We start from the raw sequence: 27559 nt of genomic DNA, 5'->3' as shown, positions 1-27559 counted from the left end.
TTAACTCCCCACGTTCCATTACGCTCATAACCAAGTCATTATACGTACCATTGTAACGCACGACAATCGACATTGTTTGCTTACAGAATTCTAATTCCAATATTTTGGGGTCTCCTCTCATTCACCCATGTAATCACCACCTACTATAATATATTCTGCAATCGACGCCATAATAAATCTATAATAGACTATGACTTTGGACTATGGCTGGTCAATGACTTGTTGATGACTATGGTCTTTACTGATCGACTAGCTGTACCAGAAGCAGAACTAAAAAAGAGTAGGGATAAAGCTGTAACCAGTTACGAACTGAGGTATTTGAATAGAGAATTGACGAAATGTCAGAATGAGGATGGAATTTTCGCCGGAAAAGTGAGCTTTTACAAAAATGAGCAAAGCTCCTTCTCAACGATTTCTACCAGCTTTTACTTACAATGGCTGAAATGTAGAAACTTTCCGTCGCTGGGGACTGATTTCACCGGAATTTTCACTGGAAACAGAATCTGAAAATTACAGAAATCGGGAGCTTTTGGAGGGAAATATTTTATTTTTTTATTTCTGTTTCGGGTAATTAAAATGTTGGGGGTATGGGACCAAAATGTAATTTTCAAAACATTGGGGCAAGGGTTGTCAAGTGACGTGTCTGACAATGATGACATCATAAATGGTGGCCTTTCCTCCAATTCTTTGAGACTTGTGGCCTTTTAGCTAATTAAGTTTTAGCAAACTCCCCGAGCACTTTGCAATATTTTAAGTTTATGTGTGTAGTAAGTGTAGCGGGTCGTATTTTTTCCGATTCGTATTTGCACTTGCCTCATTTAAAAAGGAAAGTGTCCCGAGAAAGTATGGTTGTCAATCGTACCGGAAAAAAGCAAAAAATAAACTTCTACATAGATGGTGCTCTAAATGAACATCGTTTTAGAGTCGCCACCTAACTTATAGGTAAGTTAGGAAAACCAGTTCAAAAGGGTTTATTTAAAACGGTTAAATTTTAAAAGAAACTGATCTATACCAAAGTATGGGTAAGGGTTCTGGTGATCCCCTGGGAAAGGTGTTAGGCATCCCGGTATTAAGGATCCGTAAAATACGGCTGACCTACAGGTTCTAATAACATGCCTTGTAGATATAAATTATTTTTGATAAAAACTGATTTTGTTTTATATTTCCGCAAATCAAGATTGGTCATTTATGCAAGAAATACTCATTTTTCAAGAAATAAAAATAGTAAAATTTTGCCCAAAATTGGGTGTTTTGGGTTTCGGACTAGAACACCTAGGTTAAAAACCGAAGGTGTTAACCTAAGTAGAACACTACGTAAGCCCACTCGAGTTTAGAAAAAAGTCTTTAGTTTTAGTTTTATAAAATCATTTTTGGCATACTATTATTACCCATATTTTAACCATATTTTATACTTTTTAGATTTTTAGCCAATTTTAGTCCAAAATAATCCAAGTTATTAAGATGGTCAAAACAGTCCATAAAGTCTTTAAATCAGTCCATATAGTCCACAGGTTTCAAAAATGTTCAAATCAGTCCCATAATTTATGAAATTGATCATTTTTAGTCCAAATTATACTAAATCAATCCATTTAAAGTCACAAGTTATATTAAAGTTTCCAATATCGGTTTTGCACAGTTTAAAAAATTCAAGTTTAGGGGACTTCAAATGTGGGATCATCCTGAGGGTTCCAATTTATAAATAAATACGCGAATAAGAATTTAAAGGCATAAGTAATAAAGAGATGGGAAATTGGACCGACCAAGCCCAAATAGAGATGTTATGCAACGAGGTAGCCTCGAGTCCAAAACGTAAGCTCCATTTTTGCTCCAAGCTGATAGACTCGATCTAGATACGCGGGCCCACCAACGGGCTTGGGTGGACAAGGATACAAATGGGTATACATGATATTAGTACACATTCATAATTAAACTAAGTACAAAATTAAGACTACAATAATTATTACAAAGCAAAAAAAAAAAATGAATTACAAATTATTGGGCCTAGCCCGTTAATAATAATCAATGGCATCAAATAACCAAAATGGCCTAGATATGAAATAGGCCCAAAATAGTAGTAATAATAAGTCAAGTATAGAAACGCAGATGACAGGCCCAAATAACAAGCCCAAGCCATCTTCTTCTTAAAAAAATTTCTAAGTGTCAAGCGGTGGTATACATGATGTACCCCTGGTATACTACTCCATTTTTCTCAAACTTTTCCTAAGTTAAGACGGTGTATACACAGTATACCATCGATATACTATCAGAAATAGAGAGCAAAACCCAGTGAAGGGCATACCCTCTATATACACTATATACTCATCTAATACTCACTCCCAAATACAACATTTAGATCACACACAAAGCCCTCAAAATTTCCAGTAGATGTCAATAGGTTTTCAGGACTTATACTACTCAATACTTAACTAACAACTAGGACAAAGTAAACAGTCAAAATCACAGCTTCAAGACAACAAATTCAGGCAAGAGTATCATAAGGCAATTCAGCCAGCACAAGAAGAGAAGAGACAAGCAATTTCAAACCAAACAAGTTACACATGAACTAGTTTCAAAACATTAATGCAAAGAGCAATTTTAAGGTCAAGTTGTTATTTGGAAAGGATGGTCAATTTAATCAAAAGTAGGACAATACCAATTCTTAAATTTTCAGTTTTTTAGACTTATAGTCACAGATTTTCCAAGCTTGCTTAGGTAGTACTAGGCTACAAATAAAGTCTATAATGCTGGTTCAGTTTTAAACTTATCTTCCAGGAATTCAAGGGTACTAACAGGTCAAAATGTTGCAATCAATGTCTCCAGGCACAGGTTAAGGTAAGTTAAAACAAACCAAGAATGTTCAGTTTTGTAAGGTTTTCACAGATTTTGAAATGAAGCTTCAAGTCTCAAATTGTTTTCAATATCTAATTAAACTAGTGAAAGCAATTGACAATTACACACAGTTTTAGAAGTTAGTTTCAGGTAAAAAGCATTCACACAGATTTCAAGTAGTTTCAAGTATAGATCTAGTAAAATAAGACAGTAATTCCAAATGGGAAACTATATCTAAATAATCATGGAGAAGTTATATTCAAAACATAGCAATTTTCATCAAGGAGAAAAGGACAGAATACAGTTTCCTATTAGTTTTCCTGATCAGTCAAGTATATCAATCCAATCAATATTCAAGGAGAGTTCTAGGCAGTATTATATTGGTTTTAAGGTGGGATTACACACTAAATAGAACTGAGGAGCTGCCAAGTTAGACAACCAAACAAATGCAGTTTCATTTTTTCTAAAATATTCACAGCTTTCCTTTTCAAACTCTTATAATCTATTTTCCAGAAGAAAAAAAAAACAAGTTCCTAGTCTTATACTTAGCACCTTTTCAATCATTTTTAGACAAGGTTCCAGACTCCAAATGTCACAAAAACTGTCAACAAGGAAGAAGCAAGGCAAATAAACACACAAATTGTCCAAAATAGTTCACACACATAGCCTCTTCTTCTTTTCATATCAATTTTAAGTCTTCAAATCCAAATGCAATACATTCTTAAGCTAATAGAAATGCCTCATGGTTTTATGTAAAGAGAATCCAAGTAAATAGGAAAGGCTGAACCTTCACAGAATTCCACTTTCTATCCTACAATCCCCTCAACACTACATGTTATGCCAAAAAGCTCTTCTTGTCAAGAACCAGTTTTACAGACTAACCTTTAATACTCTTAAAAGGATTTCATCTAGGTATAGGGTCAAAACAAGCAATCAAGTGAGCCCAAGAACACACAGTCTCACATAAGAGGTTTGAAATTCTACTTTTTACAGTTTTGATAGCCTATTAGTCAAGTAGACTTAATGATAGACAAAAAAAATATTCACAGTTTTAATTTCAAATAACTAATGCAAGGTTCAAGTTATACTTCAACACTTAACAAGAATCATAAAGAAACAGTTTTGACACAGGAGTTAGTTTTCCTAATCTTAACTCTTCAAATTTTGAAAAAAAGTGAACAAATTCAATCTATAACACAGTCTTCAATCATAATTCACTACTCTCAAGTCAAACAAGTTCATTTCTTCTTATTTTTAGTCTTAAGAGCCTTATTTATCAAACAACAAGCTCAATCTCTTCCAAAATTGCCAAATGAATTCAAGACAGTGTCAAGTTACAAGCATGGGCAAGTTACAATACACATAGGTGTGTTCCAAACCAAATGGATCACAAATGATCCCAAACAGTACCTTAATAAGTTAACATGAAGCACAGTCTAATCTAGGAACAGTTTTTAAGGAAATATTTTCATTAAGGTCACACAGCTAGGATAATTTCTACTAGGAAATGCACTAGTTCACAGAAATCTAAAAAGGAAATCATAAAGGGTACATAGTAACTAGCCTAGGGTCATGAAGGTACACTGAGATGGACACAGTCAAAACTACACAAGATAAGATAGACAATGCACACTTTGATTTTTGAAACCAAGAAAGGCAAACTGAAATTCAGTAGGAGTAGCACACAATTTAAATCTTTCCTTTTCTACTTAAAGGCATCTGTATATTCCATTTCCCAGAAAAAACTTGAGTATTTCAAAATCTGTAATCAACTAGATGACTTTAGAAGAAGTTAAGCTATAGAACAAACTGTTTTTCCACAAATTGTGGCACACAAAAGGAAAGAAAAACAACTTATGTAGCTATCAAGAACTACATTCAACCTAGACACTGGTTTGAACCTCAACTTTTATCTTTTGAAAACAACAACTCAAATTTCGCACTTTTTATAACTTAAATAACTTCAAACAAGACAAATATTTGAAACGAGAGCACTTCTGACCTAATCTGTTACTTAATCTTTCAAAAAATTTCAACTATGAACACATATAGAACTGCATGGACTTATAAAGTTACAGTTTAGCAAAATAAGTTCAGTTAGCCAATTTCAGACTTTCAACAAGGTTCCATAATCTTCACACAAGACTAAGTTGCACCTTGTCAAACTACTTTAACAAAGTTAAATAACTACATGGCATGTAACTTTCATTTTTAAACTCTAATGCACTCTTAAGCAGTTTTGAAATCCCAACACCCATGAACTACATTTCAGGAATGACTTGTATTTTTTTTTTTTTTTTGAAATCATTTCTTGACAAAAACTGGGATTTTTCCAAATCAAAGACAAGTTAAGGTCCTATAATCACACTAGATATCAAATCTTATCAGTTCAGTAGTCAACACTACTAAAAAAACAAGGATTTTTGACCAAAAATTTCGACCACACGAGGTCGAAAAAGCCTTTATTTCGACCAATTTTTCGACCACACGCGTAGGTCGATAACAGCTTGGTGGAAATTTTTTTTCGACCATGTGTGGTCAAAATTTTCGACCACACGTGGTCGAAATCACATTCTACCGAAATTAAGGGAAAAATTGTTTTCGACCACATGTGGTCGAAAAAGTTATTTTTATATTAAATTATATTTAACTTTTCGACTACGTGTGGTCGAAAACATTATTTATATTTAAATATAAAAAGAAAATAAAATTCAATTTCGACCACATGTGGTCGAAATTGTAAATTGGGCCTGAATTTCGACCACATGTGGTCGAAATCTGGCAAGAATCTTGACCACATGTGGTCTAAATCTGGCAAGAATCTTGCTAAATTTCGACCACATGTGGTTGAAATTGAATTTTTCTGGGTACAATTTTGACCTCATGTGGTCGAAATTGTGAAATATCTGGGCTGCCTGTGGTCGAAAATCTGAAATATTTTTTCCAAAGATTTGCTGCTTTTGGCAAAAATTTCACTCCGCCAATTTCCAAATAACCAAATTCATCAACCAAAACGCCCATCCAATTCATCAACAATGCAACACAACAACTATAAACAATGTTCAAACACTTTAACACTTAAACATTGTCCATTCAAACACTTATAAACAATCAAATTCAACCTCAAAGTACTTAAAATTAAAACTACATTCAAACACTTAAACATCATAAACATCATTCAAACACTTAAACATTATGAACTTAAAAGTACTTCTAATTCGAACTAAAACTACATTCAAACCCTTAAAGATAATATACATATCCATTTAAACATATCCATCATAAACTATTAATTTGGGCTTGCATACCCAACATTAGCCAGAAGACACAGTCTTTTACATTAGCCATTGAAGTCCCATCCTACATTGATGCAGTTCACCAACTTGAGCCTTTAACATCTCAATCATCTCTTTCATCTCCTTCTGGGTGGAATTCATCCAACTCTTGCCTACACATTGGCTGACTTTCATTATGTCCATTGACATAGTCCTATGCTAAATTGAACCAGCTGAAGTTTGTGTTCTTGTCATATTGACCTATTCAAGAAGTATAAAATGACTTAGAAAACCACTTAAACTGCTCAACTGAAGAGTGAAGCAGCTGACCAACAGGATATCGATCAGAGTGGTATGTAAGACCAAGCCAATTCGATTAATAGGATACAACATTCCAATACAATATTAACTTAATTTTAATAGTAATTTGAAAGCTTTACTTGGTCATCTCTATATGGCCAGATTCAGTAAAAAAATCTACTCACTTGTCATGATTCATCCACTATATCAACATCAATAGGATTTAAACGTCTAAAATGATGAAAGTTCCACGGAAAAAAAATCTAGAAGGAACGTAAGTCAAGGAACAATTTGAAGTAAACAACTTTCGAAAGAGAAAATGCATTAATCAAAGGGGCAAGGTGCGAGGTCCCAGATTTCGTTAGGGAGAGAAAACATAAGTACATAGATCACTTCAGATCCAGCTGAAGAAAACTAAATCAGATGTACCTAGACATGCCGCATTGTCCAGACCAATTTAATTTCAATATTTCATTCAATTTCAATTCAAAACCCTAAAAAAATAACATGATATAAACCCTAGAACAACTACTGGGATTTAAAAAAAGGTTATCAAATCTACTAAATATAGAAGGTAATGCAACTAACAACATGGTATTGAAATACATGCTTGAGAACTAGTTCAATTTGGGGCTTGTGTTCATAAGATTGAAAAAAAAAAAAAAAAAAAACCTGAGCTTGTCGAAAACGGCGGTGGCGTCTGGTTGGGATTTTCAACTGCTGGTCGGAAACGGTGGTGGCGTGCGGCGTTGAGCGTCTAAGGAGGTGGGGTGGTGGGCTGCGTAGAGAGGAGAGGGAGGAGGAATTAAGGAGAGAGAAAGAGAAGGAGAAAAATAAAAAGAAAGTGACCTGATGGGGTCTAAATCTGTTTGAATTTTCGACCACATGTGGTCGAAAATAATTAAGTCATATTTGACTAAACTATTTCGACCACTTGTAGTCGAAATTAGTTTTTTTTTTTTTTTTTAAATAATTGTTTTATATTTATATAATTTAATTATGTATAAAATATTTTTTTCTCATTTATTATTTGTACAAAAATTAATTTCGACCACACGTGGTCGAAATTCACTTTTCCAGTTAAAAAATCGACCCAGTGTGGTCGAAATCCTATAAAAAGTTTAATAAAAATTAAATTCTGCAAATTTCGACCACCTGTGGTCGATTTTTTTCCGACCAAAATTGTGGTCGAAATTTTTTGGTCGAAAATGCCCCTTTTTTTTAGTAGTGCAAAAATGAATTACAAGCTTTGTTTTTTACACCTAGAACCACATAGAATATCCTGTTTTCACAAACTTCATTTGAATTTTAACACAGGATTCCATAACCTATTTTCTGATCTATCTTGTTTTGTTTAAGACAATTTAAACATCTTAAGAAAATCAAATCATTCCATAATGATCCTAACTACTAAAACAAATCCATATTCAATCAATCAAGGAAGAAAGAAATCATTTTTTCAATATTCAGAATTAAAGCTGACTCTGGAAGTGCATGTCTAGACTTAGAAGCAATTATAATTCTAAGATTATCAATTCAAAGCTAAGAAGGCCTAAAGTTATAGACTAAGGCAGATTTGAAAACAAGTCAAAGGTTCTTATCAAAAACCATTATAAATAACTAACTTGAACCAAAATCATTTACATTACTAACTTAAAACCCAAATTCCCATCCTAAACTGCCTTCTTTTCTCATTTTTCACTAAAAAAACTAACTTTGAACATCATTTAACATTATTCAATCTTAAAATTACTTAAATTATCTTCATCCTTAAATAAAAAGTAAAACACATAACCATCCATTTTAAGCAAACAAACTGTATCAAATACAAAATAAGATCATTTTAGGACAAATAAACATATGTAGTTTACAGAAAATGAAAAACTAGGATTGAAACGTGATAGTACCTTTTGTTGGGTCAACCTAAAGATCAAAGGGAGATTGAATGGGATCACACTTCAAGCAATGAACCTTCTACTAATCCTCAAATCACCTTTCTTTTATCTTTTCTTCTATATATCTCTATATTATGCTTGTATGTTTGTATTTTTGTAATATATGGACTATATATGCTTTTGTATATCTTAAACCTTTGTTTTTAGGGTAAAAATTCTGGACTTATAACTTGTTCTCAAACTTGCTATTTATAGCATAAAATCTATAGGAATCCTAGGATAAAAATAAAAGGACACCTGGCCACTATTCCTTCCCCACCCCCCCCCCCCCCCCCCAAAAAAAAAATCTCAAAATTCGTACCTCATCTTGATTTCAAAATCAAAACAGATAGGACAAAACGAAAAACTAACAAACTTGTACCCTAAAATCCAATAAAATTCACAAAAATCAGATAAATACAAGGAATAGTACACTTGCCAGCACAAACGACCTCATGGTATAATTCCAATGGTGCAATTGTACCAGAATTGTACCAATGGGATTAAATCCCCAAATTCGTACCCAACCGGTGAAAATTCCCCTAGGTCTTCCACACAAATGCGTGTGGTGTACAAGATGGCTAAGGACTCGAGGTCCCGCCCATGGCAACCATCACGCGTGGATAAACCCGAGCAACATCCACAAGAACATGGCTCAAAACGATGTAAATAACTAAAAATAAACCTGGTAATCATAAGAACACATGAGAGGACATAAAAGCCCTCTTAATTTGGATCAATATGACCAAAAACTCGCCGTGAAACTCCACCAGAGGTGGCCAAAACCTAATCGCCATATTGCCTCCTTGAGAGGCGGGGGAGGTCGGGTGGAGGAAAAATAAAACCGAGGGGGGTAGAAGTTTGAAAACAAACTTCCACTCCCCTTTTTTAAAAAAAGAAAATCCCCTCCATTTTTATAAAAATGCAAAAGAAGCCCCTCCCTATTTAATTTAAATAAAAACCATATATTATAAATGCATATATTGCCAAATATAATAATTATTTAGGATAAATAAAAATTAAAACTCGTAAAGTTAAAATGCAAGTTTCAAAATGAGCCCAATATTGACATAGTTTTGAGCAATATTTAAAATATGAAAAAAAAATGTTGTAAAAAATGAGCAGTAATTTATACGTCATTTTAATTAATAATTTTCTCGAATTAGACGAAGCGGGATGAAAGTAAATAACTCGTATTTCTTATAATTGTTTATTTTTTCAGGAGATAATAATTAAACGTCATTTTTGCAATTTTCTCGGGATTTTTGAAATTTTTAAAATTGAAGGGAAGTATCCTTACTCCGTCTTTGACTCGGGAAATTTGAAAAATTAAAACACGCATCTTATGAGGTGAAAATTAGGTGTCAACAGTAAGTTGTGCAGTGGACAACAATTTATTTATCTTATCTTATCTTTATATATAAAAAAAGATCATTTATTTACATGCTCAAGAGGTGTCAAAAGTTAGTGCAGGATATTTTGTACAACGGGCTAATAAAGAAAGAAAGAGGTGCCAAAAGTTGTACAAGGGTTTATTAACTTTTTGAATCCGAAGAATTAATCTAAACTATCTATATAAGTAGGAAAGCTCTTTTTAATTAGACATATTTGGCAACAATTAAAACAAACCAAACCCTAACATAAAGATACAATGATACACCAATAATCTGTTTGGAAGATTCATATTCTAAGAGGCTGAAGTTAACTTTCTATTCTTTATGAAAAGTAAGCCCCACAGAATAGTCTTAAAAATGGCAAGTTAAAAAGTAAGACCCATAGAATAGTCTTAAAAATGACAAGTTAAAAAATAACTTCCACAAAATAGTCTTAATATGGCAAGTTTAATCTGAAATTAAAAAAGCTGGATGGGTATGCCACACTAAGGGTGTCAAATTTAAGGTGGGCCACAAGGGGCGGGTCGGAGCCGGGCCGGGCCATAAGTTAGGGGGCCGGGCTGGGAGAGGGAAAAGGTGTCCGGCCCCCACCCCGGATGGGGTGTCCCCGGCCGGGCCGGGTTATAGTTAGTGCTTTTTTTTTTTTTTTTACACAAATAGACATTTACATTACTAATAATAATAAAATTAACATTTACATCTAATGATAAAATTGCTAAATTAAAAAAAAGTTTAGTCGTCGTCAAATTCAAAAAGCTAGCCGTTGTAAATTTAAAAAACTAGTCGTTGCTAATTTTATTTGAACCCCTAAATTTATGAATAACTTCACTTTGGTCATATTTCTATAAATACCCCTCCATTCTTCTTCATTTTCACACAATTTTTCCACAATTCTCTCTTTATCTAAATTTGTTATTCAACTAGTGTACATTACTTCACCTCCACCTTTTCCTCGAATTCGAAGATCAACTTCAAGTGCGGTGTGGATGCATTTTGAGCGAGTAAATGAGGACGTAAACGTCAACATTGTGGTGACATATATCTCCACAAGTACGGAGCGTCGGGTATTCTGGAGGGGGGTAGTGTGTTGCGTAGACACTTGTGAAAAAGGCATGAAATTGAACTAATGATTTATCAAAGGTATATTTGTTGAGATAAGTACTACCACAATCTAATACATACTATATTGAAATGTATCAAAGGTATATTTGTTGATAAAACAAGATTGTCTAGCCTTTAAAATACAATTTTTAAAGAAAACTAAATAACTCCTAATTTATTCGGGATATAATGTTTTTAAAATACTTATTATTGTAATAAATGTAGTCTTATCTTTTTTTTTTTTTTTTTAATTTGAAGTGGTTTTGTTGCCGATGCCCGTGGGCCATCAGCAAGACTCTTGGTGGTGAAGTCATTTGACAACTGTCCGGCCCGCTCCCTAATAAGCTCATTTCAAATTTCACACCTTTTAGTGGGTTTGGGCCGGTGGTGGGCCGGGTTTACCGGGCCGGGTTCGGGCTGGCCCGGCCCACTTGACACCCTTATGCCACACTAAGCTTTCATCATTACGTGTTCTCTCTAAAACTTTTGTCATGTATGACTGTATAAGGAGCGGCGACTAAAGATAAGTTGGAAAATATGTGTGTGTGTCTGTGTGACAACACTCTCACTAAAACGAATATATTCCTCTTAGAATTCTTTCGGTTTTAGCCATTTTTTGGTCTTTTTCCCCTTTCAAAGAACAACCAAACTTTTCCTTTTGAGTTGAAGAGAACGTAAAAGACCAATAACTTAAAACCTGTTCATGGGATCATCTACCACTATATATCCTTCTGGAGAAGTTAAGCAGTATAGGTAAGAAAATTTATGTATTTTATAGCAGATTTTTTTATTTTTTATTTTTTTAATTACCGCCATATTGGATGGGTGTTTTATTTATTGAGCAATAGCATTACATCAGTGAGGCAATGCCATCACACAAAAAAAGGCTAACACAAAGAGTGATTAGCATGAATTCCAACAAAATCCACCCCTTCCTTGATTCCTTCACCTATATACGTGACTAGAGTTAGGAATCGTTAGTTCCTCCTGAAAATATATACGTACACGACTACTGCTAGAGTTGGAGAGTCCTAACTAACCAGGTTGTCTTACAATATCAGAAGCGGATCTAAAATTTCTAGAACATAAGTCCACCACTAAAAAAAATAAGAAAAAAAGTATTAAGTGGGAAGTCATCCCTAATGCTCAAGGTAAATAACCTAGTATTCAATCAAGTGTTACTATTCAACCTTTGTGAAGTATGGGTGCCAACATATAATATTATAATTCTAGAAAATATGTACATCGGGAGACCATGAGTTCACATGCATCATAATTTACATAAATAGTAAATTTGCCCCTGACAATATGCACTGTCGCCTGTCGGTGTAAAACATATTTGGACAATATATTTACTTATTAAGTAATGACAAGTAAACTCTTGATAAGAATTGATTGGTAACGTGGTAATACTTATAATTAACGTGCCATCACAGTGAAAATTCACTGATAGCGTGAAAAATTCTTCACATGGTCAATGTTTATAACTTAAATCATTATGTTTTTAATCCAAGTTTATCCTTGAACAAAATTCTACGAAGAACTAGCCACCCATCATTCTTGGAGAGAAAATTGTGAAACTTTATAATCAACAATCATAATTCTAAAAAATTTTCACCCTCAAAATCTTAGTGTACCACAAAAGCAAGACTTTATAGCATTATTATACAACTGCAAATTAAATGAAATGCCTCAGTACGTACTATACAAGAATCTTCTTCCCTTCAGTAACACAACTGATGCACATATATGTTCGATAAAAGCTTATCCACACCAGGTGCTTACACCAAATCAATGAAACTTAGCGTGGTTAAGTGATTTAAAAAAGTGAGTATATACATTAACTAATCATAGTTAAGTGATAATTATACATATTGATAAGAATTGATTGGTATTTATGCGGATAAGTATTAAAATATTCTTTCTGTTAAACTTAAACATTAAGTGTCTCTTTCCACATATATACAACTTAATTTCAGACGACTCTCCATCATTACTGCCCTAAAGTAATGGGAAAACTCCTTCAAAAGTAGGTATACCCGCCCCCCCCCCCCACCACCACCACCTTTAAGAAAATGTGAAAAATATGTCTGCCATAGAGTTTTTGAGTCTACTCATGCATGCTATATAATACTCCCTCCATCTCAAAAAGATTGTCTTATTTTTTTACTAGTTTGTTCTAAAAAGATTGACATAGTTTTATATTTAAAAACAATGGTATTTTATAGATGATTTACAACCACACAAATATCTAAAGCTTGTTTTGTATCACACATTTCAAAAGTCCTCATTTATTTCTTAAACTCCATGCCAAGTCAAACTAAGATAATTGTGGAAATCAATCCGTCTTGTATTGAGTATCAAAGTTATTATATACAAAGTAGGTATCCCTAATTAGAATGATACTAGCCTAAATTAGAATTACAATACATAAGGAGGGAATATTTACAATATTTATACTATTACATAGTCTATCACACCCTAGCCGAAAGCGGGAGGTTGTCGTACGCACGAAATCATCAAAGAGCACGCGCGGAAGACCTTTAGTGAAGATATCTCGATACGGTAGCGGGACGGGACGTGAAGGACACGAACTTCTCCGCGGGCAACTTTTTCACGTACGAAAATGTATGTCCATCTCAATATGTTTAGTGCGTTGGTGTGGGCGGATTACCCGATAGGTATATGGCACTAACATTATCACGATGACAAATTGGACAACGGAGCTCCAAGAGAAGGTTGCGAAGCCAACGGGACTGACTACATTAGCAACGCCACGGTATTCAGCCTCGGCACTCGATTTAGACATACGTTTGGATGACCAGAGAGGAGGTTATCCGGATGTGTGGAGCGGCGAGTGTCGGACAACCGCCCCCTTCAGTATAAGAGAAAGAGAGGCAATGGAGGACTTGTGATGGAGACCAAAGTCAATAGTACCTTGAATGTTCGATATGCGTTTAAGAGCATGCATATGGTCAACCTTAGGACGTGTGAAGGCCTTGTTGAACCGCGTAGGAGATGTACGGTCGTGTGAATGTAAATCGTAACGCGCCGGCCAACTTACGATATTGGGTGGGATCATAAAGGAGGGGCGGCCGTGGCACCAAGTTTGGCTTTGGTGTCGACCTGTCCCGACCGGGCTTACGAGCGGTCATGCCCGCACGCTCTATAAACGTGCGTAATTTTTCAGAGAGAAACATGCCGTGTGAAGTGTGGGTAACGGGCCGATACCCGGAAAATAGCGAGAGGGCCCAAATTCATAGCTAAGCGAGAGACATGACGGATTTCCGGGAGAGTTAAGTGAGAATAATATCATCAACACGAGAATGTAAGCAATGTCGAACCTCGACAATAAATAAAAGAGAGAGTGATCGGATACGCTATGTGAAAAACTAATGGTGGAGACATAGTCCGCAAAGCGTTGGAACCATGCACGGGAGCTTGCTTAAGGCGTACAACGATTTCTTCAAGAGACGAACATGATGGGGATGCGCGGGTCCTTAAACCCAATGGGGTGATAAGTATTAAAAGGGTGGAAAGCATTCTTGACATCCAACTCAATGAATGGGCCAAGAGTGTGTAAGTGCAAATGCTCAAACTGCGAATAGTAAACGATAACTCCAACCTGTTGAGTCTCTTTGTGCCTCTCAAAAGAACCATATATGACGAAAATCCACATAGAACGGATAAGATTTCGGGGACGATGGAACCCGACTCCTACGTCTTATTATTAATTAGAGCATTATATTCATCTCTTTCGATTGTGGTCATTTAGAGCTGATTTCGCGGGAAGGCGAGATGAGAGAGATCGGAAGTATTTAAGTTGAAAGGTTGTTTTGGGTTTGAAAATCCCGCGTTCCTCTAGTAACCATGCGGGAAGTGACCGCGGGTATGGGTGGTAAGATCGCCCCCGATCACCGGGGGGGAGAGGGGGACCCGTGTCCCGGGTGACACGGGTGGGGCACGGCGTGTCCACCGGTGGGGAGCGGTGGAGGGGTGGAAGGGAACGGGAGGAGCGGTGGAGATAGAAAATGCAAGGTATATGGGGAAATGCCATGGTCCAAGAATTCATAGGACGTTGGGGAGGGGAGTGCAATTTGGAGAAGGGAAATTGAGTTTCGTCAAAGAGGACATCCGTTTGATGATGATCTTGTTAGTGGCATAACACTTATATCCTCTATGATTCAACGGATGATTTCAAAAACACACGGGGTGGATGTTTTTGTAACTTATGAATAGTCGTAGATGGGAAAAGTGGATAGCATAGACACCCAAAGCCGAGAGATGAGAATAGGAGGGGGTTCGTTGATAGAGAACTTGGGTTGGTGATTTATGCCTAAGGACTTAAAGTGGGAAGTATATTGAGGAGGTAGGTTTTGGATATGATGCCAAAAGAGGGGGACGGAGGAGTGGACAAGAAGAGTGCGCACTATGTTGTTAATGGATTTAATTTTTCGTTCCGCTTGCCATTTTGAGGGGATGTGTGGGGGCAAGAAACGAAAATTTATACCATTGGAGGCGCAAAAAGATTGAAATTGCCCAAATTCCGCCCATTGTCACATTGAATGTTTTTAATGTCTCTTTTTCGAATTGAGTCCGTATTAATGCCTTAAAAGATAGAAAGATAGAATACACTTGGGACTTGTTAGAGATAGAAAAGTCCAAAGAAAATTACTATAATCATCAAGAAAGAAAACATAATAGCGGTTGCCCATTAGAACTTAAAACAGGAGATGTCCATAAATCGCTATGAATAATGTCAAACGCATAGTAGTAAGCGACAACGAATCGTAAAATGGCAATTTAACATGTTTCCCAAAGGACAAGAGGTGCAAAAAGAAGTACGGGCCCTATTACATTCAATTAAGGCATTACTACGAAGAGAACTAAGGATAATGGCCGAGGCGGGAATGCCACAAACAGGTGATGCGGCAAGGAAGGTGGATGGTAGAGTGGACCATTCGTGGCATTGAGAGGATACAATTCCCGGTTTCACATCTCATTAGGCGGCTCCCCCGTCGGTAAATCCTTCACGAAAACCGAAGAGATCAAACTCGACATAAACATTATTATCCTTAGTGAATTTACGTAAAACAAGGTTTTTGATGAGTTTTAGAAGACATTTCGGAGACGTAATTGAGCATTAGGTGGGGGAAGGGATGTATGACCATAGCCTCGAGTGGAATAGTGCTACCATTACCAACAATGAATATTGCTCAAAATTAAAATCGTGAGAAAGAGTACGAGTTGGCCATCGAGAAGCGGTGTCCATGTACCAATTGTCATCGGTTGATGCAAGGAGGCAATTGGCTCCACGTCCGTCGAGTGTACCCCGAGTCGGGGAGGAACGTGCATGGAATAACTGCGCCGAGGCCGAGGACCCCGCCAAGAATACGTGGCGGGTCAGCTTTTCGTGTCTCGTCGGGTACGGGCCGGGTACGGGCGTGGGGCGTCGCCCGGGGCGGCCGGCCAGCGTGGTAGCCCCTCGGCCGGTGGCCGTCCCCGTCGGCCACCGGGGCCCGCTCGCGCTGCTTCCGCGGTTGGCGTTGTTGTTGTTATTTTTGCCCTGTTCCGGTTAGAATTCGCCTCGATTACGATTATCACGTCGGTTAGCGGAATTATTGTGATTGGAGAATGTCATTATAGCGCGGGGTTGGAATCGCGGGCACGTTCTTGGCGGCCGCATCTTCAAGCTTCGAGTCGAGCACACTTCGGAGAAAGAAGGCAAGACATCTTTCGTTAATAGTGGTGACAAAGTGTGCAATCTCAGAAGTGTACACGTTGATCGGACACCGGCGACCCGAGAAGCCGATCCGCGAGAGACTCGAGCCTATTGTAATAGGCCATAACCGGCGAATCGGCCATTTTTGTGGTGGTGAATTCAGTTTCAAGGTACGCCGCCCGTGAGTGTTTGTTATCTTGGAAAAGTTGAGCAACTCGATTCCAAGCCTTCTCGGCAACATCATCCGCCACGAGAATAGAGGTAAGAATATCATGGGAGACGGTGGCGTATATCCATCAGCGGACCACCGCATCTAGGCGTTTCCGGAGCGGAAGGTTAGCCGCCTTTGTTGCGTCATACGCGGTGAGTTCGACGGTGTCGGTGGGTGGTATGATGTGCTCGAGTACGGAGTGAACGCGGGCTAGACTTTGAATAGGGTTGCCCATTCGTGATAATGGCCGGTTTCCATGTCTAGAGTGATTGGATTAAGGATTTCACATTCGTGACGGTTGGAATGGAAAACCATGGGAGGGAGAAGAGGAAGGAGGAAGGGGACGGCTAGGTTAGGGTTGAAAGAGAAAGAGAGAGGTGGACGGCTAGGGTTTGGGAAGGAAACCTAGTACCGATACCATGTAGGAAATCAATCCGTGCCTTGTATTGATGTATCAAAGTTATTATATACAAAGTAGGTATCCCTAATTAGAATGATACTAGCCTAAATTACAGGACCTGATTACAATACATAAGGAAGGGAATATTTACAATATTTATACTATTACATAGTCTATCAATAATCTTTTTGGGATGGATGTAGCCTTTCAGCTACCGGGTTCATCTGAACTCATAATACTAGAAGTCTTGAAATTTGAAACCGTCAAATTTTAATATTGTATTCGCCCATGCTCATACCGGATAGCAATTGGCTATAACGGCTAAATCATAGTGTTATATACTTGGGGGACGTTTGGTAGCTGGTTAGGAGCTACGTTATTAATGTATTAAATCCTGCATAAGTAATTTGCAATTGTACATAGCAAAGAATACCTAATATATTGTTTAGTTTGCAATTTAGAAACTCGCATAACTAATACAGGTCTAAGTTATGAGATAATACATGCATGTATTATTTTATGATGGATAAAAGATGGAATAACTAATACATGAATAACAAAACCCCGCATAAAATAATACATGAATTCCCTCATAACTAATCCATATATTATTCATAACTGCAGTCTGCATAACTCTAACCAGCTACCAAATGACTCCTTAGTCCACTATATAAACTGGCCTATTTGGCAAGAAAGTGACAAGAGCTAGGAAGAAATAGTACTAGCTGCTAACTCATAAGCCTTTTCTTCTTTCAGAAAAATGCCGATTTCAAGAATTGCCATTGGAAGTCTGAGCGAGGCTACCCAGCGTGATGCCCTCAAGGCTACCTTAGCTGAATTCATTGCAATGGTTATATATATTTTCCCTATTGAAGGCTGTGCCTTGGTATTCTGTAAGTTAATTTAACAAGTCTAGGATTGAAGCATAATAAATTATTAGTGAGAATTTTTACCTTTTATATTATTTGGCCGAAGCTTATAATAAAAATGAGTCTATATTTTAAGATCTTTATACTAGTTAGCCCATTTTGTATAAAATTTGAAATACTTAAGGGAAAAACAATAATTTCTTAATTTGTGATTATAATTTTCATATATTTATGCTTAAAAACTGATTGAGAGCGATAGACATGTCTATTAAGACAGATTTAAACTTTGTTAGGTGATTAAAGAGAAAATATAAAACTCCATTATTGTGGGTTTCAAAAGCTTGAAAACTCACAAATGATTTTTGTGATTTGTTGAAATTTTTGACAAATTGATGATTGATGTTCATTGGGTATGTCATTTTGAAGTTGAAGTTAAAAAAAAAAAAATTTAAAGCTATTCGATGAAAACTTGCCCAGTTCCGGGTAGAGTTCCATGTGTCGAAGTTCGAACGAGATGAAATCCGTTTTTGTATTAGTTTTGTATATATTATATATTTTTTTATAAAAGTGTAAAAGTGTGAATAACCACCTCATATACACTATTATACACTTTTATACAGGGTAGATAACATTGTTTACAATATAATATTATATACCAGGTGGATAAACACTCTTGTGGAAAAAAAGTTGGCTATGACACGTGGGTATAAACTGAAAATATAGTTACGTGGATGCAATGTGCTGTGTGGGCCATATATTTTTTAAAAGTCTCCTAAATTAATTGTATATTGATGACTGTACATTTCATGAATAGTTTTAACTTATATCCAGTACATTAATAAAATTTTACACTAGCAGGGCAATTCAATTTAATATAACATGTTACCTGCCTTATTTTCTAGGTTATTATTCCCCTTATTATGGTAAAATAGCTGTAACTATCATTTAGATAACTTGATAATCATGCAAAAATTTCTTTACTCTATCAGTATATGGAAGGTGAACTCTTTATGTATCATTAACAATTAACGAAACATTGGTATGTTTTACAGTCTATTGTGTTGGGCTGTCTATTTTCTAAAAGTCTCCTAAATTAATTGTATGTTGATGACTGTTCATTTCGTGAATAGTTTTGACTTGTATACATTGATAGTGTAAAATTTTTATACTAACAGTGCAATTCAGTTTAATATAACATGTCGCGTACCTTATTTTCTAGGTTACTAATTCTCCTTATTATGGGAAAATAGCTGTAATTATCATTTAGGTAACTTGATAATCATGCAAAAAATTCTTTACTCTATCAATGTATAGAAGTCAAACTCTTTTATGTATTGGTAACAACTGACGGAACATTGGTATGTTTCACAGCCAAGATGACGAGCGGTGAAATGTTAGCCGCATGGTTTACAGTGGCAGTATCCCATGCATTTGCTCTTTTTGTGGCAGTTTCAGTGGCAACAAACATATCTGGTGGACATGTAAACCCTGCTGTCACATTTGGTGCCTTAGTGGGAGGACACATTACCTTTTGTAGGAATATTTTGTATTGGATTTCTCAGTTGCTTGGGTCTGCCGTTGCTTGCTTGCTCCTCAACTTTGCTCCTGGTTTCGTAATGCCACTTCCCCCTCCAAGAACTTTTCTAATTCCATATAGTCATCACATGCGTAAAGGAAAGGTTTTTATGCAATAACCAAATACAAAGTTGAGAGGTTCTGACAAATATCAGAATGATTTGACTAAAACAAGAAATAAGTATCTACAGCGACCTTTATTTTGAATATATATTTCATTTGGACCTACCATTTATTTCATTTGGACCTACCATTCTCTATCTATGATATCAGAGGCGGATCTAGGATTTGAAGGTGCCGGATGAAGGTGCCGGATGCCATAATTTTCTTCAATGTACATCTTGTCAGGAACGTGTTGGATCGGGTCCATCTTTTTTTAGTTTATTCGGGTCAACGTAATAGGCTTTTTTTTTATTTGCAAATATGAAAATTAGATCTCAAAAATCAAGAAACGAACATAATTAACATCTTAAACAGCAAATCACACCCATTAACAAGACGGTAAAATCAACATTTTCACCAAGGGACTTGTATCTTTTATGTTTATTAAAAAATGAACTTGCACAAGTAAAATAACATCTTCAATAAGAGAATTACACCAATCAAAATAAGAAAAATAATAGAAAACCCCTTCAATAGGTATTTACACCCCATAAGTAAACGCAGAATTAGATAAACTACAAGTTCTCAAAAATAAATTATAAATTTCATGTTTTTTCTAAGCAATGCTTGTGAAATTTTCATCACAATTTAAGTAGTAAAGTGATTTAAATTGAATTTAACAATTATAGAATAGCACAATTTTTTATAATACACTCCCTTCGTCCATTTTTATTTGTCCACTATACTAAAAATATATGTCCACTTTTACTTGTATGTTGTATAGTTTGAAAAACAAAGACATAATTTACCATTTTATACTTATTTTACCCTTATTATTAAGTACTCCAATTCATTTCTCATTTTATTTATTGCTTATTAAGAGTATCCCGAGTCAAATATAGACAAGTAAACATGGACGGATGGAGTAATAAACAAAAGAAATTATAAAAATAAAAATAAATTGAATTTTGATCTCAATCCAAAATTCCCATTGAGACCCAAGTTTTTCGATTTAAATACACAGAGATTTGAGATTAAGAAAAATGCTTAATTTAAGGAATTTTGAAGTTTCTATTTGTGTGTTCTCGCTAGAGATCACAGATAAAATAATAGAACAGAGGAAAGATAATATAAATAATAAAAAGATAAATAGAAAATTGGAAGAGCCGAAAAGGGAAATACTGATACAAAAGAACTAAAAAGCACAAGAAAAATGGGAGTCGGAAATGTTCAAGATAGATTCAAACTTGTGTCTACCAGCCATGACACCTTTGTCTAATTTGCGACTGGGGATGGCAGGATCAAATATTTAACCTAGTTTAAGCAAATTGCAATATAGGTATATAAAAAATTTATCAATCTAGGGGGTGCCATGCCACCCCACCCTAAAGGGTGGATCTGCCCCTGTATGATATAGGTATACATATGAAAATTTTGAAAAATATTATAAATGATAAGTTTGAGCTCATAATTTCAAAATACTCAAAACTTGAACGTTAAATTTAAATCCTGAATTTAGAATTGATTGTTAATGATCTCCTCACAAATAACCACAAAACCATTGCACTCACCACATTATAGCTAGCAAGACTCTCTTAGTTATAAATAACAAAATGCACCTAGATAACGAAACGTTCACCAAGAAGTGATATATATAATACATTCCTGGGGCTGGGCTCCACCTATGGGTTTTCATATATCTATATTAACTACTTAAATTTTGTAAAGAAAATGGTGCAGCTAATATCACCATACCCTCCAACACCATGAAGCGCAGTTATTTTCGAGATAGTCTTGACATTTGGCCTTATTTACACTGTTTATGCAACTACAATTAATAGACCCCAAGAGGGGCAACTTAGAGAAGTCATTGCCCCGATTGCAATTGGTTTAGCTGTTGGTGCCAACATCTTGTCAGGTGGTGCCCTTTATGGTGCAGCAATGAACCCTGCTGCAGCCTTTGGTCAAGCAGTGATTAGTTGGACATGGAATAACCACTGGGTCTACTGGCTCGATACATTTGTTGGTGCTGCCATTGCTGCTTTGGGGTCGACAAAACCTTTTTCATTGGCCAGAACACTCACGAGCAACTCTCTTCCGCTGATTAATAAGGATTTCACATTTTTATTTCTCTAAAACTAAATATGAATCTTTAAGTAGTGTTTGCGTTGTTGTAGCGTTGTTTTTGCCAAAAATTGGCTAAGCTTATTTGCTTTTTAAGCTGTAAAACCCTGAAGAAAGAATAAAAGATGCATTTGTCAGGTTTTTGAGTTGAATCTTTAATTTATAGCACCCCCAAACTTTTCAAAGTCTTTAAGGTTTAACGAACGGTTTAATGTTAATTATTTTCTTTGGGTGGAAATGTGGCATGCGATAAGAATAATACAGTGGGAAAGTAACAATATGTTTAAACAGTGATGGAAATCTTAGACAAAGAGGCCAAAGTCTAAACAAGTGAAAAATAAGCCACTTCATATCTTTTGTCAAGATGACAAATGGTCTTTCATGGAAAATGTCCTTTTTTTTTTTTTTCAAACTGAAGGGTTGTAATTTATTGAATAAAAGGTAGAGTACAAAAGAAGACTGTTTTATTAGTAGTTATAATTAACGTCTAGGGAAGGATTATGATAAAAAAGTTTAATGGAAGGAATAGGGCCCATTGAGATTTTAACAATATATTCAAGGTGATGGCGTGGTAAACCCAGGCCCATACGAGAGTGGTATAATCATAAGAATATGTGAATATATCCATGTGATTTATTAAAAGTAGTTGATGTAGTAAAGTGTCAAAGGAAGCTAAAAACCAAAGTTGAAAATGTTAGTAGGAAAGAACGTCCAAGGTAACATATGATCTGCCTTTGAAAGAGTTTACCCCCAATCTATAATGAGTTTGGACAAGGTGTTTGAATATAAATTGTAGCGCTTCGGGTCTAGGTTTTAATGGCGCCTTAAACTGTTCGTCAATTCGAGATATGTAGAGAAAGTTATGATCGTTTTATCGAAGGGTAGCAGAGCTGTCCAGTTCCTCCCGTAAAGCAAGCGCCCAGGGGAGAAAAACTGGCATGTTGGCAGTAAACTATTTCACTCAGCGAGCTCCCCGGCGAGCAAAGGGATCTGGAGCACACAAAGCAAGAATCACAAGAAGAAAAATCTACCCATAAATATAGGCATTGCAGGGATAGGGAAACACAATAAACATTTTGGGATTTTGGGGAATTCTAGAGAGAAGGAAGAGCATCTCCTCTCATTTATTATCGCTTATTAATTAAGTGTAAGATCTAACATTTAATGGATCCAAATCTGTAGGAATCTGTTCTCTACAAGATTCAAACTAGCTAGGGCTCAAAAGCAAAAAGGTAATGTTTCCTCCCCATTTTCATATAGGAGTTTAAGATGATTATTTGGGGTAAAATTGAGTTAAAAATCATCTTTTGAGTAATAAATTTTGCCTGTTCTTGGTTGGACATCATGAACTAGGGTTCTTGGTGAAATAGAGGTGGGTAGCTATAGTCATGCCAAATTGATTGGAATATAAGGAGCTATGTTAGCTTCAGGTCGCTCAAGGTATCCTAAATGAAAGAAACTTCTTATAGCTTCACAAATATCGCCAGATAAAATATTCCCTTTTTTTTTTTTTTTAAAAAAAAAAGAGTCATATCATCCACTCCAGGAGCTTTAAGAGGATGCATATTAAAAACTGCTTTTCCAATCTCATCATCCAAAACATCTCTAATAAGCCTATCATTAAAGGAGTTATGTCACACCCCTGGCCCCGATGGGGCATGATGGGCACTCGGCCCTTACTTAGAGCCGAGCGAACCTACTAGATCTCGTTACACTCATAGTCTCATTGGGCCCTTAAAGCATGGAATGAAATGCATGCGGAAAGTTTTTCGTAAAAAACATTCTTTCCGTCTTTATCAAATCAAGTAAGACCTGCAATCCTATGAAATCTGTATAGTAATGCATGATAATACTTCGGCTTACAGAGCCGCTTGCAAAACTGACACACTATATACGTGACTCTGTCTGCAAAGTCTCTAACATAAATCATTATACCATGACATGGATACTCCGACTCTAAGCAACACTCCGGAAAGAAACTGAGCTCGCCAATCCGTACGGAACATCTTTCTAGCCATATCCTCTACTCTGTCTGTATACACCTGCGGCATGAAACGCGTACGTCCACAAGAAGGGACGTCGCACGAATAATGTACTAAGTATGTAAGGCATGAATAATAACATAATATAGATATGAAAAGTAACAATGAGTAAGAGAGATAACTCGAACATCCGGATGCCTCATAAGGCGGATGTCATGCATGCTTAGCCTTTTTAAAAAAAACATTTCATACATATACATAGTAACATGTCCGGCCATAAAGGCTCGGTGAAAGTAACATGCCCGCCATGAAGGCTCGGTGTGATATATAAGTAGTATCATGCCCGGCCATTTAAGGCCTTGGGTTATCATCATTAGCCCGCGTCCGGCCTCCTGCGTCCGGGCAATATCATAACATGCCCACCGCAAGTGGTGTGCACATCTACGTGCCCCCGCCCGGCCGACTAAGCGCGCGCGGTGTGAGAAAATACATACATATATATAAAGCATGCATAAGAGCCCAATCAAAAGCCACAATCAGACGGAGTGACGTAAGGTCGGTAACCTCCGATTATATTATGGAATAATTATCGTCGCTTTGTCTCACCTTGAAGGAACAATTGATTTAAGGTGAGACTATCAATGGAGGATAGAACTAAGAGAAAATATAGAATAAGACCATAAATCTCATACAGGGCATCAAGTCATGTACTTTCGGAATCTTAAAAGAAATAGTCATCCTTCATGAACAAAATTGAGACATCAAGAAATAGTTCAACGTTCTCATATCGTCATCGAAAACATAAACTTGAAACCTTTAAACATGAAATCATCCTCATCATTTTCATCATAATAACATTCTCATCTTTAACATCATCATTGTTATTGAAAAACATTCCCATCGTTGCCATCATAAGGGCTCACATAATCACAACCTTTGGTTTGGAAGATACGAATATTTTTGGAAAACATTTATGGATTTTCGTGAAGGAAATCATGCCTTGAATCTTAGACTTCTTAACTTTTGATAACAAGGAATATACGGAAACATTTATGGATTCACATAAAGGGATCATGAGACCATCATTGGGCCGAATCGAAAACGACGGATCGCGCGAGTTCCGTCTTTCCTTCCGCGATGCGGAAGGAAAGCGCAAGGCCCCGAGGGCTTCGCTTTTCTTCCGCGATGCGGAAGGAAAGCGCAAGGTCCGGTTTTCGCGCGGAACTCGTTTTTCCTTCCGCAACAACGTTCTGAGGCTAGTTTTGAGTGAGAAATCAAGGATCTGATTCTTGGCCTTTCGGGGTGACATAAGGTCGTTAACCCCCGAATAGTTTATGGATTTCATATCGAGTCCAAAGGATTAATCGATGACGATGAGTGAAATAATATCTTAAAACCAATCAAACGACAAAACCTTAAGATTTCAAATACAAAGCATAAGAATGAAATGGAATTTGTTATGGAACGCTCGTGTTTATGTACTAATTGGATTCATGCCAAGGGAAGAGGGAAACGAAGACCTTACATACCTTATCCGTCGAGCCACCACTTAAAGAATTCCTTATATCGAGGCTTGCCCTTCACCCGAGCCTATATATATATCGAGAAATATGTCATTAATCATATTTCAATCGCCTTTCCATCAGCTCATAAGTACTAATTTATGGAAGATTAAATTTAGGTTACGAAAATTTGGGCAGCACCTCCCCTATATCGTCGACTTCCTCCAAATGCTAAAACAACTTCCAAACAGTACCAACAACATTAACAACAACATCCTCAACATTCCACAAGACAATTATATATATATTTTCATACAAATTTCTCTTCAAACTTCATCTATAAGCCAACAACATCAACACAACAAACTATAACTTTTATTCTTGTAAATATTCCTAAATCAACGTTGATAAAGAGAGATTCAATGATTCATACCTTATCCTTACCAAAGTAGCAAAATCTTCAATATTTACTTCGTTTCCAAGCCAACTCCAACGAATGAAATTATAAACGAGACTACGCGTTGTCAGGACCTTGATTAATACGCCGTAACTTGAAATTGACTCAAAATCCTCACTTTTTATGTGATGTAAGAGCTCTTCACTTGCTGAATTTTCTGGAAATTTTTAGAAGAGTTTTGGATGAAAAAAATAAGGTTTTAACCCTTTATATAGGGGCTGAGGCGGCGCACTTTGTAGCCTTTCTGCTTCGTAGCGGCACCGTAGCGATCGTTGCACTGCGTTTCTCGCTTCATCAGCTCGTTTGTAACGTCTATAATTCTCTACTCCGATATCCTATCGACGAGCGGTTTGTTGCATTATCATCTAGAGTTGACGAACTTCATTTTAGGATTTTGAAACACCTTAAAACTCCTAATATACATGGAGATATGCCCCTCAAAAGTTGACTCAAAATCCTGTTTCAAATTTTTCGACAAACTTAATTTCCTTGCTTTGCTTGGTCCCCGAGTCTTACGTAGATTATTCTATGAACTCAAACCCTCGTAACCACGAGATGAATGCGCCACGTCTAATCTTAACCAACTACTGCCCAATAGATTTCACGTTCACGACTATGAGGTGTAACATCCTTCCCCCCTTTTTGAACATTCGTCCTTGAATGTTAAAAATAAGACGAAACTCACGTCATAATCACTATCAACTCTTCCATTCTTATTCAAAACCTTCTTTGTCTCGCGATATCATCACTTTGTTCTATATATCTTGTATGTTTACTATGTCCTTCTTATTATCTCTCTTGACTTATCTTGTCGTACTCTTACTCTCTTCCTTATCTGTTTCTTGGCTATCATATCTTACCATAGACAATTCTATAACCTTTATCACCTGTCACTTTTCTTCTTCTCCTCTCGTAAAAACCGTAATGCCATGACGGTACAATTCCACCATTAGTGCCCATTCCTTTGAACTCGTAGCATCGTCATCCCTTGCGTTCCCTTCTAAAGCGACTGGGTCGATCATATCATAGTAAGCATCGTAGTTATTCCAATATCTTGTCAATCTTTGTCCCCTTCACTGGAATATTGTTCAATTTCTTTTCTTCCTCACGAATTATTTTCAGTCCAATCTCAAGAGATACCCTTTAATCTCTCTATTCCCTTGCTGACTAACCCTTAGATCTTATTAAACTCGCTTCTACAAAAATTTCTCACTTCAAACTACATCTGTTTTTCATATCTGAGTGCGTTTAGAATCCTTGCACTCTATTCACTAGCTCCCTCCTTATGAGTCTTACCTTACGGTGCCTTCAAAACAAATCCACACATCGATTTTCAATCCTTACTTTCAATCTCAAGCCTAATACGTTCCTTTCATCGATTCACTTAATGTACATACTGAAATGTATAATGATAACAACTATACCATTTCCGTATAACTCTCACTTTTTGTTTTAGGGTCTATACTTTTCACATCTTAGGATTCATCGTTTCAATCTCTACACTTATTCTTTCCTTACTTGCTTCCCCCCTTTTTGGGTCTTACTTATATCATTCACAAATCCATTACCTCACCTCCAATCTTGAATTCGTGTATCCTTTTCCTCAATTCTCTTATTATACTGCAACATATTCATGCCATTTCCCACGATTTATAATTGCAGTAATTCATGTGTGAAGTGTTAACATACTCATCTTGCAGTTGCGTAATTCAGTAGTACAGCCAACGTAGCAATCCAAACAAGGATGTATTTTGCTTAGCTCAACCGTTAATTATGAGTCAA

General features: G+C 36.3%; 1 pseudogene; it reads left to right on the top strand.

The window, feature by feature from the left end:
* The first annotated feature begins 231 nt into the window (after positions 1-231).
* On the top strand, positions 232-22154 carry LOC132033054 (aquaporin TIP1-2-like; annotated as a pseudogene).
* Positions 22155-27559: the final 5405 nt, after the last annotated feature.

This window comes from Lycium ferocissimum, chromosome 10 (assembly GCF_029784015.1).
Source record: "Lycium ferocissimum isolate CSIRO_LF1 chromosome 10, AGI_CSIRO_Lferr_CH_V1, whole genome shotgun sequence".
Classification (NCBI taxonomy): domain Eukaryota; kingdom Viridiplantae; phylum Streptophyta; class Magnoliopsida; order Solanales; family Solanaceae; genus Lycium; species Lycium ferocissimum.
Note: the sequence above shows the minus strand (reverse complement) of the source record. Positions and strands in the feature narration are given on the sequence as shown.